General features: G+C 40.7%; 1 protein-coding gene across 8 annotated transcripts in view; it reads right to left on the bottom strand.

Annotated features, from left to right (window-relative positions):
• Nucleotides 1-15417, bottom strand: part of rap1gapa (RAP1 GTPase activating protein a) — a 144412-nt gene extending 128995 nt beyond the window's left edge. For 4 of the 8 annotated variants that reach the window (XM_077218217.1, XM_077218213.1, XM_077218220.1 and 1 more), the window contains exon 1: nucleotides 15154-15417. The gene's annotated coding sequence lies outside the window, so the exon portion shown is untranslated. The remainder of the gene's footprint in view (nucleotides 1-15153) is intronic. The other 4 variants (XM_077218224.1, XM_077218211.1, XM_077218215.1 and 1 more) reach the window with 2 other exon arrangements.
• Nucleotides 15418-20403: the final 4986 nt, after the last annotated feature.

The following is a 20403-nucleotide window of genomic DNA, read 5'->3' as shown; positions in this document are numbered from 1 at the left end:
ACGCTCGCTGCTCAAAGTGGATGGAATGATGTCTCACTGAAAGCTGTGTTTCAACTGAGCCTCAACCCTGATCTGCAAACAGAGCTGGCTTGTAAAGTAGAGGATTTATCATTTTCTGACTTTGTGACCCTGGCTATAAAGACTGATAATCTGATGAGACAAGCACCCAAACGAAGGAGTGTGGGGAAATTTCAACACTCTACGGCTGCCATTTCAAAACCGATGACTACATTTACTATCAAGCCTAATGACGAACCTATGCAACTCGGTCTATCTAGATTATCTGAGGAAGAACGTATGAGAAGACGACAACTCAGTCTATGTTACTACTGCGGTGAAGCCGGCCACCGCAGTCAAGGGTGTCCACATAAGATCCAAACAACCTCCCGGGTAAATCTTGAACATTTTTCACTTCTAACTAATAAATCATTCAAGCTCCCCATCCAACTAAAGACTGAAGATTCATGTATCTCATTCACAGCAATGATCGATTCTGGTGCAACTTTGAACCTCATACATAAGGAACTTATAACAAAGTATGATATTCCCACCCAACCATGTAATCCTCCTATCAAGATCAAAGCAATAGATGACATCACAATTGGAGAGGGGATTACCCATCAGACCAAACCACTGACACTCCAAGTAGGTTTGTTTCATAAAGAATCAATCTCTCTGTACATCGTTGACTCTCCTAAACACGACATTATCCTCGGATTTCCATGGCTATCCATTCATGACCCCGTTATTTCCTGGCATTATGGTGAGTTGACCCATTGGTCTAATTTCTGTAAAAAACATTGTTTTTCCCAAGTTCCCCAACCATGTTTTACAACTACAATTGAAAGCCCAGAAACTAACAGAACTGTGAATATTCCCAAGTGTTATCATGATCTGGCAGAAGTTTTTAGTAAAACTAAAGCTATGCAATTACCACCCCATCGCCCCTGGGACTGTGAAATTAATTTACACCCCAATGCCATGCCCCCTAAAAGTAAAGTCTATCCCCTGTCCAGGAAGGAGACCCAAGCCATGGAGGAATATATCGAAGAAGCATTAAGCTTAGGTTTCATCCGACCCTCCACATCTCCAGCTGCAGCTGGATTCTTCTTCGTTGAGAAAAAAGATGGCGGATTAAGGCCGTGTATTGATTATAGAGGTTTGAACAACGTCACAGTGAAATTCCGCTACCCCCTTCCATTGGTTCCCTCAGCCCTGGAACAGCTCAGAGAAGCCACCATCTACACCAAACTTGACCTACGGAGTGCCTATAACTTGATCAGAATCAAAGAGGGCGATGAATGGAAGACGGCTTTCTTCACCACTAGAGGGCACTATGAATACCAGGTGATGCCATATGGACTGGCTAACTCTCCAGCTGTTTTTCAGTCATTCATCAATTAGATCGTCCGAGATCTTCTGAACCAGTATGTAATAGTTTATATTGACGATATTTTAATCTACTCAAAATCTGAAGATGAACATATCAACCATGTCAAAACAGTCCTTTCTCGTCTACTAGCAAACCGACTATACGTCAAGGCAGAGAAGTGTGAATTTCACGTCAGAGAAACTACATTCCTGGGTTACAACATCGGTCACCAAGGAGTTAAAATGGATGAATCCAAAATCCAGGCGGTCACAGAATGGCCACAACCATCCAACGTAAAGGAGTTTCAAAGGTTTATGGGGTGTGCCAACTTTTATCGGCGCTTTAGCAGAAATTACAGTATGATTGCTTCCCATACAATACCTCGAAGGAAAGGTTTACAACAGCCCCCATCTTAAAACATCCTGATCCTGATCTCCCGTTTGTGGTGGAGGTAGACGCTTCAGACTGTGGAGTTGGAGCTGTACTCTCCCAACGTCACGGCCAACCTGGTAAACTATATCCATGCGCATTCTTCTCAAGAAAGTTAAGTGCAGCAGAAAGGAATTATGATGTGGGGAACAAAGAACTTTTGGCTATGAAATCAGCCATCGAAGAGTGGAGACACTGGCTCGAAGGAGCAATCCATCCCTTTCAAGTAATTACCGACCACAAGAATCTAGAATACATCAAGAGTGCCAAACGACTCAACTCACGCCAAGCTCGCTGGTCTCTGTTTTTCACACGGTTTGAGTTTACAGTAACATATCGACCAGGCAGTAAGAATGGCAAGGCAGATGCCTTATATAGGCGATATGATCTTCACACAGATAACATCACACCAGAATGTATTCTCCAACCTTCTATTGTCATCGCCCCAGTCACCTGGGACATAATGGAGGAAATACAAAGGGAACGGCTACAAGAGCCTGCACCTTATAACTGCCCCCCTGACAAACAGTATGTACCACATGATCTATGTCACAGAGTAACGCAATGGGTCCATTCTTCTGTCAGCTCTGGCCATCCGGGTATATCTCGCACTCTTCGACTACTAAGAAACTCATTTTGGTGGCCTTCGATGACCAAGGATGTCGCTACTTATGTCAAAGCCTGCCAAGTCTGTGCCCAATCTAAAACCCCCAAAGAGTTACCTTCTGGTCTCCTCCAACCACTACCTATCCCACACTGTCCTTGGTCCCATCTGTCCATTGATCTACCGATCTATCGCTCTCCAATAGCTTCACTGCTATCCTTGTCATAATTGACCGCTTTTCCAAGTCCTGTCGGTTAGTTCCTCTAAAAGGTCTCCCCACTGCCATGGAAACTGCTCAAGCACTATTTCATCATGTCTTTCGAATTTATGGTATACCTGATGATATTATCAGCGATAGAGGAACTCAATTTACGTCCCAAGTTTGGAGAGCTTTTTGTAAGCATCTGGACATCAACATCAGTCTCACGTCAGGATACCACCCTCAGTCTAATGGACAAGTAGGAACGATTAAACCAAGAAATAGGCAGATATCTTCGATCATACTGCAGCCGAGAACAACACCGCTGGTCGGAATTCCTCCCATGGGAAGAATATGCACAAAACTCCTTAACTCACTCCTCAACTGGCCTGACCCCCTTCCAGTGCGTCCTTGGGTATCAACCTCCTTTGTTCCCGTGGTCTGGCGAACCCTCATCGGTCCCTGCAGTGGACGATTGGATCCAGCGTAGTGAGAGGGTGTGGGACAGTGCACACGTCCATCTTCAGAGAGCTGTAAGAGTTCAAGAACTCCAGGCCAACAGGCGACGTCGTCCATATCCTCCCTACCAACCAGGACAGCGGGTCTGGCTTTCTACTAGGGACCTCAAGCTGCGGCTACCGAGCAGGAAGCTAAGCCCTAGGTATGTTGGTCCTTTCAAAATTCTAAAAAGAATAAACGGAGTCACATACCAATTGAAGCTACCTGCTAATTATCGTATCTCTCCATCCTTTCATGTTTCCCTCCTCAAACCGGACCACCCGGGGTCTGACCCCAACGCTGAGGCTCGAGAGCCACCACCTCCACTGGATGTTGATGGAACTCCAGCTTACAAGGTGAATGAGTTACTGGACTCTAGACGGAGAGGGCGTCAGCTCCAATACCTGGTGGACTGGGAGGGCTATGGACCTGAGGAGAGATCATGGGTAGCCAGTCGCGATATTCTGGACCCTTCTCTCATCGAGGATTTTCAGCGTGCTAGACCTGATCGACCAGCGCCACGACCACGGGGACGTCCACGTCGAGCGCCAGGAGGCGCTCCTAAGGGAAGGGATTCTGTAATGCCACGCCAGCAGAGGGAGCCCTCTCCTGAATATTGACTGTGAACGGCTCCCTCTGCTTCTACCTTCATTTCCTGTTTGGATTGTATTTCAGAAGAGTTTGTGTGTTTCCAAATTGCGAAGTATTGACAGTTCATCTGCCTTACCAAGCGTTACCTTTGTTCTCAGCCTTCTGACCTTGTGTATGATTCTGCCTGTTTATCTGATTCACGCCCTTTGGATTACCCTTCTGTTCTGGCTGCCTGTTTTTTGGACTGATGACTGTGTTTGGACCTTTTGCCTGTTTCCTCATCTCTGCCTTTTGGATTACCCTTGTGTATGTCGCTAGATCGGACTGCTATTGTGATTTTGACCTATTGCCTGGCTTAACATTCATTTCACTACAACCTGCTGCTAATAAACACCCGCAAATGGATTCTAATGCTGCCTCAGCCTCGTCTTTACACTAGAGAGTGTTACTCATTGCGTGGCTCGCGAGCCGCATGCTGCTCGCCAAGCTTTCATTTGTGGCTCGCATGGCGGTAAATAATACAGTGATATGATCAAGCAGTCACTACAGATATTTCATAAAAACATTTAAAAAGAAGTAGGACTATAACATAACCCATTAAAAACTCAAAGTGCCAGCTCTATTTTCAAATAATTTTGATCGGATTGAAAGGGGTGGTTTATCGAGAGAACATGTTCACTTGATCGATTGAAAACCGAAACTGAAAGGACGCCGTCCGTCGCGCTGAACGCGCTGTTCTTCTGATGATTAAAGTGTCGTATAAACGAGTGTCACGTCGTTCTATAATTCCCCTTTCACTCAGTATCTGTGAAGTGAAGAAGGACAACGGCTCACCAGTCCTTGTTTCAGATTCTCATCCACAGACGACTGATTTTTGGCATTTTTACTGCGTGATCAATACAAACAGCACGGCATAACGGTTCATCATAGTCTCCAAATTATGAACAGAATTTCATATTAAGTCTGCTGTTTAAAACAAATAAAGAACCAATGTAGGAAAATGGTTATTGCGCGACAACAGCGTGAAACTTTGTATATTTGTGCAGTGTGCGAATGTCAAAAAACCTATTCCCAATTTGAATCTTTTGACTTATAAACGTGCACATCACCCCGATCATGCATCATGTCACGATGTTAAGCATTCATGTAAACTACAATACATTCAGATTAATCAATCACAATGAATTCAGACCGATTGAAACAAAAGTTGTGCATGTAAACATATCCAGTCCCTGCGAAGTTGCCAGTTATGGCGGTATTTCCAGCTCTTAACGCCGCATGTGCTCTTGGATGATTAGATACATGAGGGGCTAATGTAGAAAAAATAACTTAATGTCATTCTGGGATGAATCTATTCTGGAAATCCTGCTTTTTCGTCATTAAGGGAAATCATCTTGTCTTAGTTACAAATTTGACTGGTAAATCATTAAAAAAATATATTTATTGCATTGCATATTGAATGTTCAGGGGTGACATATTAATAAACAGACATGGTATTTATGACTGGATGTAACTTTTTATACTTTCCTGTAAAAATGGCTCTCCTACTGACTTTGTCCTATCAGTGCGGCTCTCATGAAAAAAATAGTGAAGACCACTGCTATAGAGGGTCTTCTTTTTTTTTTGTGTACACTCACATTAACATCAAAACCGTGTGCTTTTGTAAAATGAAGAAAATAAACAGGGTGTGCTTTCTGTCTCTCCATCTCCGTTAACCTTTTTTCTGGAGCACATCTCTAAACTTAAACAAAGCTCAGTGAATACTATTCACACAAGCATAAGCAATATATCTTTATAATCATTTAAGTTTGTACTTTTAAAATATCTAATTCAAAACTAAAATAAATATTCTCTGTTTATGTAATCTATAAAAAAAGAGAGAGGTGTCAGCGGATCTCATTATCGTTCTCTCAGCTCATTATTCTGCTAATGTGACACGCCCACGGAGAGCGCGCAGTATTCAAACGCAAATGATCTGAAGCAACACATGCAAAGTGTCAACGGCCCTCATAAACTCGATAACACAACAAATGTAAACATCAGAATAATGAACTATTTCTTCGTGCGAGGCTGTGTGAGGAATAATCCTGGGACATTTACCTCAGAACATGTGCTGGTTTATTTTCATTTCGAGGAGCAACGGATCCATCTGAGAAGTAAGTTTTTTTTTTATTATTGTTCTAATCGCGATATCATAGTGTATGTAAACCGCAAAAAGACTGTTTAAATATGAATCGCGTGTGTGTGTGAATGAATGAACTGAACAGTTTTTACCAAACCCTATTGCTATACTGAGATGAGTGAAAATCGACTGAAATATGTTGAAATAACGTTAAAATGTCTTTGTATTAGCAACGTATTAAACTGCAAATTAATATTTATATGCCCTAATATAAGCTCATAAAAACAACAAACGATATGCATATGTTACAGACGAAATATGAAAGACAACATTTCGTTGACTAGTTTTGGATAGATTATTAACTGTTTACTGTAAACTAGACTACTGCCACATTGAATAAGTTTTTGTTCACCAATTTCTGCTCAAATGTTAAATATATTAGGCTATGTTTGTTTTGTCAAAAATAAAGTCATCAACTAGGATGCTATTATAGTGTTTGTTCCAATGTAGGCTTTATTCAAACTAATGAATCCTTAACTTTGAAATATGTATGATAAAATGTATACTTTAGTTTTTACAAATAAATATTACACTTGAAATATCCATCTGAGAAGTAAGTTTTTTTTATTATTGTTCTAATCGCGATATCATAGTGTATGTAAACCGCAAAAAGACTGTTTAAATATGAATCGCGTGTGTGAATGAATGAACTAAACAGTTTTTACCAAACCCTATTGCTATACTGAGATGAATGAAAATCGACTGAAATATGTTGAAATAACGTTAAAATGTCTTTTGTATTAGCAACGTATTATACTGCATATTAATATTTATATGCTCTAATATAGGGTATCATAAAAACAATAAAGGATATGCCTATGTTACAGACGAAATATGAAAGACAACATTTCGTTGTCTAGTTTTGGATAGATTATTAACTGTTTACTGAAAACTAAACTAGGCCTACTGCCACATTGAATAAGCTTTTGTTCACCAATTTCTACTCAAATGTTAAATATATTAGGCTATGTTTGTTTTGTCAAAAATAAAGTCATCAACTAGGATGCTATTATAGTGTTTGTTCCAATGTAGACTTTATTAAAACTAATGAATCATTAAATTTGAAATATGTATGATAAAATGTATACTTTAGTTTTTAAAAATAAATATTACACTTGAAATATTGTTATTTTAATTGTTGCTGTAATTGTAACCTTTTTAATAAATAGCTAATAATATATTTACAAGGTAGATGTAAACAAAATCTTAAAAGGTCAATATAAGCCTTCTCTTCGAATTATTTGTATTGTGTTTTATTAGTGACAAATTTGGGGAGAGGATACATATCCAAAACTTTCTGAAAATACAGTATGAGAATTAACTACACAATTACTAGAAATGTTCACCTTGGATATTATACAATTTGCAAGCAAAAATACAGGTGGAAAAATACTATTTTTTTCTAGATGTTTCCAACTGTGAACCAATTTTGTAGTATATTTATATTTCTTTTCTTGTGTCCTTGTATTCTTTCTTGTGGCTCAGTGACACACCTGTGAAAAACTCATTATGCAGGCTCATTAAGCAGGTCTTTTGTCTTCACAGGTGTGAATCAGACCATTATACATGAGTCACGCCCATTTCGCATATTGCCTTTCCAAACAAAAAGTGTTTTACTAAATTTAAATCAATGTATTGTTTTATGTGAATGATTTGGCAGGATGATTTTCAGATCAGATGGAATATTACACGAAAACATTATGGTGCTTTATGATGTTTTTGTATGTTTTGTGTTGTATAACAATAACACACGTACAATATCGGAATCGGATTTGGATGGTCTCGTCTGGTCGATACCCGATCCGGCAAATATTGGTAGTATCGGAGCAATACCGATACTGAGTATCGGATCGGCGCACCCCTAGTCCCCGGTGGTCTGGGAACTACTGTCGTCTCGCTGAACGAGAGCGGTGACGGACTTCAGCCGCTGGGCAGGGCTGAGAGACCGGCAGCACTGGCTTTGCTGGCTGAGAGAGTGGTGCTTTCTTGTAGCGGCCCGAAGCAGAGCTGGAACTTTAGGGAGAAAGTGGCGCATTGCTTGCGGCGCTTTCTGTGCCTCTGTGAAACACTCCACGAAACCCCTTACCGCTGGGCCGAACAGGCCAGTGGTGGAGATAGGGGTGTCCAGGAAGGCGGCCCGGTCTGCATCTATCACCGTTAATGTCAACCAGAGATAGCACCGTCAAGTTCACCATATTTCTATCAACCGCCTGGGCGGTAGATTTAGTGGCATGCAGAGCCAGGTCTGTGGCGCTGCGCAGGACTCTGAAAGCTTCCGGGTCAGGTCCAGACTTGTCCATAGAAAGGAGAAGATTGGCCTGAAAAACCTGGAGGACAGCCATGGTGTGAAGAGCCGAAGCAGCTTGACCAGCGGAGGCGTAAGCTCGGCCAGCGAGAGCTGAAGTAGTACGGCAAGGCTTAGACGGGTGAGTCACTTTAGCTACCCATCCCATAGCTGTGGGCTGGCAAAGGTGAGCGGCCACTGTCTCTTCGAGGGAGGGAATTTTCTCATATCCTTTCTCCACAGCGCCATCGATAGTCGGTGGAGGGTCTGCAAGGTGGCGAGCGCCATCTCATCACACTCCGGGCGGCCGCCCTTAGAGAGTGCAGCTTCAGCGTGGTCACGGCCCAGACAGGAAGCAAAGAGAGGGCCTCTGCACCAGGCGCATGTGTCTCAAGGTATTTGAAACAACGCCTAGAAAATGGCTCTTTTAGATAGTGAGTCGCAGCGGCGAACACACTAAGTTTTGCTTAAAAGGATATATGCGCGCTGGATGGCACATCTACAACATGGCACAACAGCGGGCTGAAGGCGGCGTCCAGTGAAAACCAGGAAGCCGGCATCCTTAGAACTGCTTAGCAGGTGGCTTGTTCCGCTGAAGGAAGTGGAACTTGCTGAAAAAGATTAAATCTCAATTCTATGGCGAAAATTGGGGCTTATATAGCTATAAGCCATGCCCATACTGGCGGGGTCTCGCTATTGCTAGCCTCTCCGAAAATTGCCTAACCCAACTTTTAGTTTTCACATATCAGAGAAAAAAGGACACTGTGTGTACTAGGGGTTGAACCGACTAGTCGATTAGTCGACTAGTCGACCTTAATGCAATGCCGTGACGCTTTAAGCTTGACGTCGACTCGCGTTGATCATGTGACACTATGATTGCGCTAATTTTGATACAAACATGTTGCAGACGACAACAGATGAAGAGCCCAGGGGGTCATTGCAGCAAGAAAGCAGCATTGGTACATCGAGTGTGTGTAAATACTTTACTAACCTAACACTAGATATTGTTGAAAACGAAAGTAAAAGCATGACGCACGCTCATTGTTTTACCAGGAAATGAGAGTTCAGTCTCCTTATTAAAACATTATTTTTTCTTATATTTAATTCATTGGAATATTATTTTGTATTAGGCTACTTGGATCTGGGCATCACTAACGTGCAGATGTGAATTTATAGCTTTTTTTCCTTTACTTTTTTCTTTTCATCCTGAATGATGATGTAAACAGCGGGCTATTTACACCTAGCCACTTCACGTGTTTCTCTGATCTGATAGTTGTCCGGTCGGGAAAAGACCAGGTGTATATGCCCTCCGAAACGCATTCGAGATGGATTTAAATACGATCGCTCAAACCACTTCAGGAGGAGGTCTGGGCCGCTTAACAGACGAAACTGCATCTGGTTGTTGAAAGAAACCACATATGTAAATTGGACTTCTCCCAACAATGCTAAAAATAAACGTGTGCGAGTGTCTTAGCCTAGGCTATATTTCATGTTATATTCATTATATGACGAAGCTAGGCAACACGCATCAGCGCAGAGATGAGCAGCTCGAGCATCTATTCGTCAACGTGCAAACTAGCGCAATCAAAGTGAAAGTAAGTCGCAGACGCTTAACACACAATCATCTTCATTAAAAGTAAAGAAACAAAATGATCTTACCAGTGCTGTCTCTCTTATTGCGGTCTTTGATTTTGAAATGAGCTGATAATCAATAAAATGTAGCTCATTACTGTTGCTTTCGGTGACGTGAACTCCGTTAAATCTGCATATAGTGCGTTGTTTGAAGATCGGATTTATATCCGTTTTGCGAAAACATCTTTATGTGACCAGGTGTAAATGGAATCGTTTTGATAAATCAGATCAGTAAAAACGCATGAAGTGACCAGGTGTAAATGGCCCCATTATGAGCTGTCAGCATCTGTATAATTTTCTGTTAATTAATTGCAAATTGTGTTAAATCTCTTGTGTTTTTTTGAATGACGTCATCGACTAGTCGACGTCGACTCGACTTTGATGTCATAACAGTCGACTTCAAAAAATCTGAAGTCGTTCAACACCTAGTGTGTACCTTGATCCACAGTACATGTTTCATTAACCCCAGCATGAATACAGCACAGTGTGAGGATGGAAGAGAGAAAAGACTACATAAAATTGTTTTCCCAAATTCAATTAAGTCCACCGCCAACATGTCTTTTAAGTCTGTAATCCATATCAGAAACCCCACTGCTGGTGAAAAACATAGCACGAACACAATGATCCTTTACCTTGAGCAGGCTCTGTTGACTGTTGTCAGTCTCAGAAAGCACATTTTTAGTTCATCCAGAACAGCAAATGCTGGCTAAAAATGCAGATTCAAACTGCTTAGCTTGCTGCTAAATGGTTTCCACAAGAAATATTAAAAATTGTTTTTAACATTGATAATAATAAGAAATGCTTTAATAAGATAATAAGATAATAATAAGAAATGCTTTAGCTTTAAATCGGCATATCAGAATGATTTCTGAAAGATCATGTGACACTGAAGAATAACGGCTGCTGAAAATTCAGATTTGCCATCATAGGAATAAATTAAATTTTATAATATTTTAAAACATATTTCACAATATTACTGTTTTTACAGATTTTTTCATCAAATAAATGCAGCCTTGAAAATCATTGTACCAACCCTAAACCTTTGAACAATAGTGTATATTTTACTTTGTTTCCTGATTTATTTCTAGGGGTGCAACAGTATTGAAATTCTGTTTGAAATTGCTAAATATTTCATGTTATGGTAAATAACTACTTTGTTTAAAAAGGAAAATGTTACACAAACATAGTATTTCACTCCAACAAACAGGAGGGTTAAATCTTTACCATAATCTATTATCTCCTAATTAAATCAGTGCTAGATTATCTAATTCTAAAACAATTAAATATCCAATACTGGACAATAAATATCCAATAATGTCCAATACCAATAAATTAAACAAATTGTGGATGAGAATACTACATTATTATTTCCATGAGCTTATTTCAAGACAGTCTGTATGACTGTATGTGCTGTCATGACTTAGACTTAATAAATAAATAAATAAAACAACAAAAAACTGTGATTCGTCACTTACATGTAATGGTTTCTGCCTGCTTAAGAGGCCATTCTTGGCCAGCTGGGCTAGACTTACTGTTTGCTGCTACTCTGGATATTCTGTAAGACTAAACCTCAAATGTTCTTCTTTATGGTTGAAACAACCACAGTTTCATAACCAAAGAGAAAAAAAGAGGCAGCAAACAGATCAAGCAAGAAGTCATGATTAAAATATTTTTCTTGTCTGAGTCACTGGAGAACACAAGTTCACATGAGGTAGAACATCAGACTATCTGCTGATGAGCCACCCTGTTTAAGATGCTGTGCTGCTGTTGGGGCCGGATCAGAATCACAGCTGAGCATGCAACAGGCGGTGAAGCAGATGTGCTACACCATGTGATGTAGTGTTTCCACTTTCACAGTAATAGTACCTGAAGATGCAGCCTCCATTTTTAATCTTATGTACTAAGAGTGTGGACATCTCAGATATGTGCCTGACAGTTTATTCTGTTGAATCACAATATATCACGTCAAGTTACAGCTTATCCAGATTCAATCATCTTTACAACACAGGGTCTATAGACATTCTTCTGCCAATGAATATAGTGTATGAGGGGCAAGCATTATGCTGAATATGCCAGACATGAATTTGTAAATATTAAGCAAACATTTCTGTGCCATGAGAGTTTGTGAAGAGCAGAGAGATCTAATCTACACTGACCCTGAGAGAAATTGAATTCTGTCATTGAGGAACTCATGTGGAACTCACCTAATTAGGAAAAAGTGCTAATTGGGGAGCTTTCAAAAGTTCTCTAATTAAATATATGATTATTTCTGAACCGTAAATCATGTATAGGGAGAAAGGAGAAGAGTGTAATGAAGTCAGTATGCTTGGTAGATAATGCTTCAGATGATTGCAGCATGGGCAATTTCTTGGCAGTCTTATTCTTTCAAAAGTCTCATAACATTTATATTTCAATTGCTTGGCAGAAATATTCTAGCACATGCCAAGTGGATTTTGAATGCAATCCTCCTACAAAAAAAATAAATTATATAATATACTGTATCATATAATAATTATAATATAATTATACAATACAATTATATTATATAGAATAAGTTAATAATTGCTTACAAATTTGATAAATATACTATATTCTATATATAAAATTTTATATTTTATAAATAACATTTTATCTTTGATAATTAAGTTTAAAAAAAGTCTAAAATTATGTGGCAAAATCAGTCTAAATACAGTTTGTCTAATCAAGATGTACCTTCTGTGCAGATCATTTGGTTTAAAAAGAAATTTCCATCATTATCTTTTTAATGTGGCTTTTGAAAAAACAGCAAACCTCAAGACTACAGAGCATCAGAGCAATAGAGCAGGACATTGTCCTCAATTCAGTAGCTTGGTGCGTGTATCTTTGTCTTGACACTATTTCCATATAGATTTCTAACATACTGTAGATCCAGAGCAACATCTCTCAAGGGTGTTTGTTTGCCAATATTCCACATCTTGCAAGAATTAAGTCTTGCAAGCTTTATTTCATCCAAAGAGAAAGTTTCTGTCCTTGCTACACTGCTGTTGGATTATTTATTTGACTGAATTAAATCCATACTTAAAATAGATAACAGTAATTTAGTAACAACTAATTAGAAAAGGAACACTTTGCAACAACAAACGCAGAACTACTGATGTTCTGCACCGTGTCGGCTACATTCTGATATTCAGGCAAATGGAAAGCAACCCACAGACCCTCAAATTTTCCTTTATTATTTCAGCTAAGATGGTTTTGGGAATGGAAAAAGACACATAAGAGCATGCAAGCCTTTCCCCCTATGAAATACCGCTGACAGTGCAAGCAAGAGGCAGAAGCTCGTCTGTAATGAGAGGAATATTACAGCATCAAACAGAATGGCTCAGAAAGGACCAAACACTCACCAGGAACTCAGTCTCTCTATGCATATTTAGGCCAGAAATCTTAAAAGGAGCTAAGTTTAGTTCAACTGAATGAGTGTTTGTGACTGACTGCTATATAATCTCCTTAGCACTTACACTGTAAAAAATTGTAAAAAGATATCACGCTGCTTCCTGATCTGAAAAATATTTTACTCAAAAGTAAAAATAAAAAGTCTGTCACAATTTACTCACCCTCATGTCATTCCAAACCCTGGAGCTTTTCAATCTTCAAAAAGGTGAAGATTTTTCTGAAGTCATATATAAGTTTTATGTATTTTATGTATACAAAAGTGTTATGTTTTTTTTCATTATTCATTGAAATCTGACTAGTCAGGTTCTCAAGATCATCCAGCCACAGCACTTCTAAAGTAAAAATCTCACTGGAGGTGAAGATTATCAGACATATATTTCAGTCTGTTCCTCACACAAAGTAATCTGATAGTCTAGGAGATGTGGGATATGAGTCATAAAAACTATGGTGCTTATTTTGGAGCATGACAGTCCCGGAATATTTTTTTCAGAAAAAAAAAAAACAACCTTTTGTATTCCACATAAAAAAGTCAGATGTGTTCCGAAGGACATGAGTCAATAAATAATGGCAAGCTATTCTGTAAAGTTGGCATGTAACGGAAATTACATTCTTCTCTATTGTGACGTAGGCCTATATCCGAATGAAACTACTGCTCCATGAACAAGAAAAAATGTAGGACAGGACTTTGTCGGATGGTTGTGGCTTTCTATTGATGTTATCACATGTGAGTGACAGGCTTTCCCGCCCTCGCCCCACTAAATTATGTTATATAGGCTATTGACAACGTTCGGGAGGAGCACGTTCAGATAATTAACCTAATTAACACAGGAGGAGCACATTCAGTAAATCACCTCCGTTTAACAAGATAAGAGGTATAGGCTACAGCAGACCTACCTCTGTTCCGTGACAGATTTCCAGCATCCCTCCACCACCCCATCTACTCACTTCTAATTCCTATCCTAACCTGGGATGGGGGGAGTGCTCTGGGTTTAGGCCATATTCCGAGATTGGAGCCTTCGGACAGCACACCAAATACGCATAACCTTTACTCTTAATTATATGGAAGTGTTAACTAGTGAAACACATTATTGGAGAAGAGATGTTGTTGCAAGAGGGATGGAAGTTAATTTAAAAGATAACAAGGGCACATGAAAAAAATGATGTGCACATACAGTAACAATCATGTATAATAAATAGGCTACTGTAATATTCCAAGAAAACAAATAAAATAAGAATTTTGTTTAGGCTATATTATTTTTTATAAATTTCATAGCTATAATAAAGACCTTCCTTTTGAATAAAGAGTTAAAATTAGGCTAAATTAAGATGGCAGTTAATTCTATAGGACTACCACAGAAAGCATATCGTGGGTTGTCAGAGAAACAGTAGTACACCACTGAATCAACAAACGGCAATTAAGCATCTGAAACTCAGTGTTTGTCCCATGCGTTCAACCTAAGTCAAAATAAGACAATAATCACATTAAACCATCTACCGTGTAGGTGTGTATATACCATCATCACCCAAATTCATATGCTATAGTCACGCTTTCATCAACAATAATCCAGTAACATTCTACGCAGTCGAATTTTAGTCTGTCTCAAAAGCAAGCGAGTTTTTATGTTCGGGCGCACGCAGAATTCGCGGGCATCAAATGCGCGTGCAGCATGTTTGGTTTCCAAATCAGTTAAAACACCAATATTAAAAACACTAAAAGAAAATTCTGCCAAGAACCAGCTTATTATATTTTTAAACACAAACATACGAACAAATATTCCACAGATAGGCTACCAAACGGAAGATTCTTTCCACAAATAGCCTACAGCTTATTGTAGCGTAAGCGTAAAACGAAGAATCGTCTTGCATAAGCTATATTTCTCTGCATTTATTTTTCCATATCTCACAGCAAAGTATAAAAAGTATGTCGGCTTACCTTCTTCGGTCTTTGGTTTACTTCTCTTGTTTTCACCAATGTGAAGTCCAGTGATGTAGGCGCACTCGTTATAGTAAACTACACTGTGCACTTAAAATAGACCATCTGTAGGCACAAAAACAATGGAAAGGTCCACTTATGCTCTGTCACAGTATAACAGTGTAGCAGGAAGGTTCAGCGATGGACTGAAAAATACAGAGCTCTCCTATTCCTCTCACACAACTGTAGGCTACTCCTCGCATCGACTCTGAGACATCTACATGTGACTGCACTGATCCGACCCACTGAGATTGTGCTGCTGTCAGAATATCTTTAAACAGACAGCAACACTGGAGAATTAATATATATATATATATATATATATATATATATATATATATATATATATATATATATATATAAATTAGGGCTGGGAATGTTATCGCGTTAATCTCTGCGATTAATTTTACATGTTTAACGCATTAAAATAAATTAACGCAATTGACGCAAGACAATCGTGTCCACTTCCTGTTGCGAAAGATGAGTGTGCTAACTGAGCCAAATTACACTGCATGATGGAGAGCGATAACGGTGGAGTTTTAGATGCAAAGTTTACATTTAAAAAATGTCCTGATGGCGCTTTACACAGAAAAGTGGTGGTATGTACAATTTGCAAAGCCGAATTTAAATACCACAGAAGCAATTTGTCTTTACATTTAAATGCAAAACACCCAGGTGTTATTGCCGCAACTAGCGAGGCAGGAGGCCATCACGCACGGATAGCACGCAAGTACCTGTCCACACCTGCAACCACAGTGCCTTGTGAGAGGTTGTTCTCACTCTCAGGCCACATCGTCCAAAAGAAAAGAGCTTCCTTGTCTCCTGATAATTTAAACAAACTGGTCTGTCTTAGTTGCTGGCTCAATGCAAAAGATTAGGCAAAATGTTGTGGTAAAATATGTAACATTATCCTTGTGTTATTTGTACTGCAAAGGCTGTTGATATATTTGGTGCATAAAAAAAATGTTTTTGCTTGGATTAAGTTCTAACCATTTTGATGATCTTGTTAGTTTAAACTTGCACTTTAACATTTTGTTTAATAATATTGTTGGTGGATATGAAGAAATTGCTTTTGGCTTATTGCCTTACTTTATAAGATGATTCAGGAGTTCTGATCAAATTCAACTTACACTTATACACTTTGTTTTATAATGTTGCACTTTATGGGAATTACCCATACTAGTTCCCAGGAGGGACTGTCTACAGTTCATACGATCATTGTAATAAAATGTTCTGTTTAAAATATACTTCATTGTGTAAATGTATAATTTTTTAACGTTTAAGTATTGATAACAAACTTTGGGAAAAAATTCTATTAATTGCGATTAATCACAGCAAGTTGTGCGATTAATTAGTTAGTTTTTTCTAATAAATTCCCAGCCCTAATATATATACACACTCTCTCTATATGTACATATATATATAGCCTATATATATATATGCCATATATATATATAGAGAGAGAGGGAGAGAGAAAGAAGAAAGAGAGAGACAGATTCAAACATATGAATATACTGTATATATGAATATACTAATATATATATATGTATCTGAATATACTGTATATATGAATATACTAATATATATATATGTATGTATATATATATTATATATATATATATATATATATGGCGAGGCGGCTGAGACGCGCAAACCAGTCTTGTCGCGTCAGAACCCCCCAGCATGGGTGTGGCTTATCCCTATAAGCAGACCATTTCGGCATAGAATCAGATTTAATCTCCTTCAGCGAACACCTTCTTCGCTGATCTTCGAGTCTTTGCGGTCGATGAGCCCCTGCAGCAGAACGAGAGAAGCCTTCCTTTTCGGCTACTTCTGTGTGTTCGCCGTCGCGACACTCAACGGATCTATCCCCCTCCTCTCAAGCGGAAGGATTCGTTTCGTTTGGCGCATCTGAGGAAGATGGCGATCTGTCTGGCTGCATCTGAGGGTGAAGATTGTCCGGGCTCGACAATTGACCCCACCCCTCCATCCCAAGCCAGCGGAGACGTGTTAGAATGAGCAGGGACGCTGAACTTAATCGCGTCCTCACGAAAGCCGTCAAGGGCCTCGACATTGAGTGGTCTCCACCTCAGGAGCCCACCAGAAGCCGTCTCGACAGGTGGTTTCTGCTGGGGCATCAGCAGACCCCTCGTCAAAGACCAGCACCCTGCTTCCCTGAGGTGCACGACGAGCTGACCAAATCATGGCACGCTCCTTCCTCTGCGCGCTTAAAGACTTCAGCCTCTGCAACGCTCTCAACTATAGACGGCGCTGAGGAGAAGGGCTACAACACGTTGCCCCCACTAGAGGAAGCTGTGGCCGTGCATGTCTGCCCGCCCACCTCTAGCGGATGGAGAACTAAGGCGGTGCACCCACCCAAGCCCTACAGAACGACATCTGCCCTCACTGGTCGCGCTTATACCGCCGCCAGCCAGGCTGCATCGGGTTTGCACACTATGGCTATACTTCAAGTGTTTCAGACCAAGCTCCTCCGCTCTATGGATGAGACAGGCCCGGACTTGCGGTAGCCCGGACTTGCGCCACTGACTTGGCCCTGCGCGCCACTAAAGCCACTGCCCAGGCGATCGGCAGAGGTATGGCCAGTCTGGTTGTGCTGGAGCGCCACCTCGGGCTAAACCTTACGGAGATCAAGGACGCGGGCAGAACCGCGTTCCTTGATGCCCCAATCTCTAACACCAGCCGCTTCGGCCCAGCGATGAAGGGATTCTCCGAGCGCTTCACTGTGGCACAGAAATCGTTGCAGGACAAAGAGACATTTTATGCCCAAACGCTCGAGTTCGGCTTCGGGGCGCCCAAAGAAAGTGCCGCCCCCTCAGTCAGCCAAGCCCTCCCAGTCAAATTACAGGGGGGAAAGAGAGGGTTTATATCCCGACGCGGCCGGACCTCTTTCGAAGAAAGCTTGTGCACTTCTCTCAGTCCCCTCTTCAGTTCAGGTGACTGGAGATGTTTTAACCCTAGTATATGGGCCCATTACAAAACACGCACCCCTACAAACAAACGCTGTTTTAGCAGCGACCCAAATAAGCCACTGATAACAAAAGCCGCCTTTATAGCAAAGCCAAGAATATTTTTCTAGCTCCCAAAGTTCAGGCGGTCGGGTCCCCGTCACACGACAACCCAGCCCTAGATTTCATTCAACCCCTAGCCACATGGGCCGAGGCCTGGCAGGCTATCCCCGGGGTATCAGACTGGGTAATGAAAACAATAAAGCGAGGCTACTCGCTCAAGATCGCTCGCAGACCCCCGCACTTTCACGCAGTAGTCGAGACAACAGTGGGAAGCAATGCAGCTCTAGTCCTTCACACCGAAGTGTCAAACCTACTAATGAAAGGAGCTGTCAAGCTGTCGTTCCCCCATCATTAAGCGAGTCAGGCTTTTATAGTCGCTACTTCCTCGTTCCGAAGAAGGATGGTGGCCTCAGACCAATTCTAGATCTCAGACACCTGAACAAGGCCCTTATGAAACGGCCATTCTGAATGCTTACAACCAAACAAATCCTGGCGCAAATTCGCCCAGGGGATTGGTTCTTCTCAGTGGATCTGAAAGATGCTTACTTTCATATGCAAATATCCCACCACCACAGGCCAGGGCTCCAGACTGCGACCATTTATCCTGCCTGTGCGACCAAATATTTATTTAGGTTGTGCTGGCGAGACCACAACGTTGCCGAGCAGCGAATGCAAACAAAATGAAAGCGGAACGAAAATGCACTACTCATTTATGCTTTATGGACCGTTTATTAGTTCGGACCAATAATAGACAGCGCAGCGCCCCGAACTTGCCAGTCGCGGGCCGATCTCGATCACGTGACACTGTTACTAAAAGATCCAGACTCTGCAGATCCAGTGAACAAATCCATTGAAGTCGCCTCAGAATTAATAACATCATCGCTGCGAGATCCAGTGAGAAAAATTCTGAGTTCTCTGTTATAAACCATAGATATCAGATCAAACAGCTGACGTGGAAACACTAGAAGGCTTTCAGTCCACAAATCAGCAACATTCACCATGGATTTAGGCTAATGTAGTAACTCTAACCATAACTATGGTATTGTGAGAGAAATAGTCAAACGCTTACAAGTACTACACATCTTTTTCCAGCACTTCAAAACTATAATACCATATATAAATGTTATTTTTAATGTGATGACCAACACATTTTTGTTCATCCTTCAAAGATTGTCCTAAAACTAAAAATGTTAAGATGTAGGAAAACTCTTATTTAAACACTTATTTAAAAATAAAAAATAAATTAAATTAAAATTGTAAACAGCTTATTAGCCATTTTCACTCCCTAATATCAATTTTTTCTTTGGTTTTGCTTTTTAATTAATATTAAGACATTATGAATGATAATAATTAAAGATAATTTAATCTACACCCTAAATTAAGCTTAGTGCTTTATTGTCAGCCCCAGTCCTACCAGAAATTTTTTGTAGAACATTGCAAGCTGATTTATGGTGTGCCCCTAAATTTTCTGCTTGTGCTCCTAAAATTTTCAGTCAGGGGCTACAGCGCTCCTAGTAAAAAAAGTTAGTCTGGAGCTCTGCAGGCCATTTTTGAGATTCGCCTTCGAGGGGCTTATCAATATACGGTAAAATCGCACTCCTGCTAGCGCTGGCTTTGGTCAAAAGAGTAAGTGATCTGCAAGCGCTTTCCATAAGTGCTGCATGCCTTGAGTTTGGGACTGGCGACTCCAGAGTCGTGTTCAGACCAAGACACGGCTATGTTCCTAAGGTGCTCTCAACACCGCTCAGAGCCCAGGTGATATCACTATCAGCTCTTCCCCCGTTGGAAGATGACAATAATTAGAATCTGTTCTGCCCTGTCACGGCTCTCAGAATCTATCTAAAGCGCTCCGCCACATTCAGACAGTCAGAACAGCTCTTTGTGTGTTTTGGTGGCCGCACTTAAGGTCTGCCGGGCACAAAACAGAGACTTTCTAGATGGATAGTAGACGCTATCTCTCTAGCCTAAACCTCCATGGGCCTTCAATGCCCCATAGGTGTTAGAGCTCATTCCACTAGAGGCACGGCCTCCTCATGGCTTGGTCCAGTGGTGTACAAATCGAAGACATCTGTGCGGTTGCAGGCTGGTCCTCACCGTCCACATTTGTGAAATTTTATAACCTAGAAGTCCCTGCTCTGCAGGCACGGGTACTTTCTATCTAAAGCCTCGGCCCCGAGGGTCC

The sequence above is a fragment of the Siphateles boraxobius genome, unplaced genomic scaffold (genome assembly GCF_051911475.1).
Source record: "Siphateles boraxobius isolate OS27281-9 unplaced genomic scaffold, OSU_SipBor_1 77, whole genome shotgun sequence".
NCBI lineage: Eukaryota > Metazoa > Chordata > Actinopteri > Cypriniformes > Leuciscidae > Siphateles > Siphateles boraxobius.
This window is presented reverse-complemented; position numbering and strand designations above follow the sequence as displayed.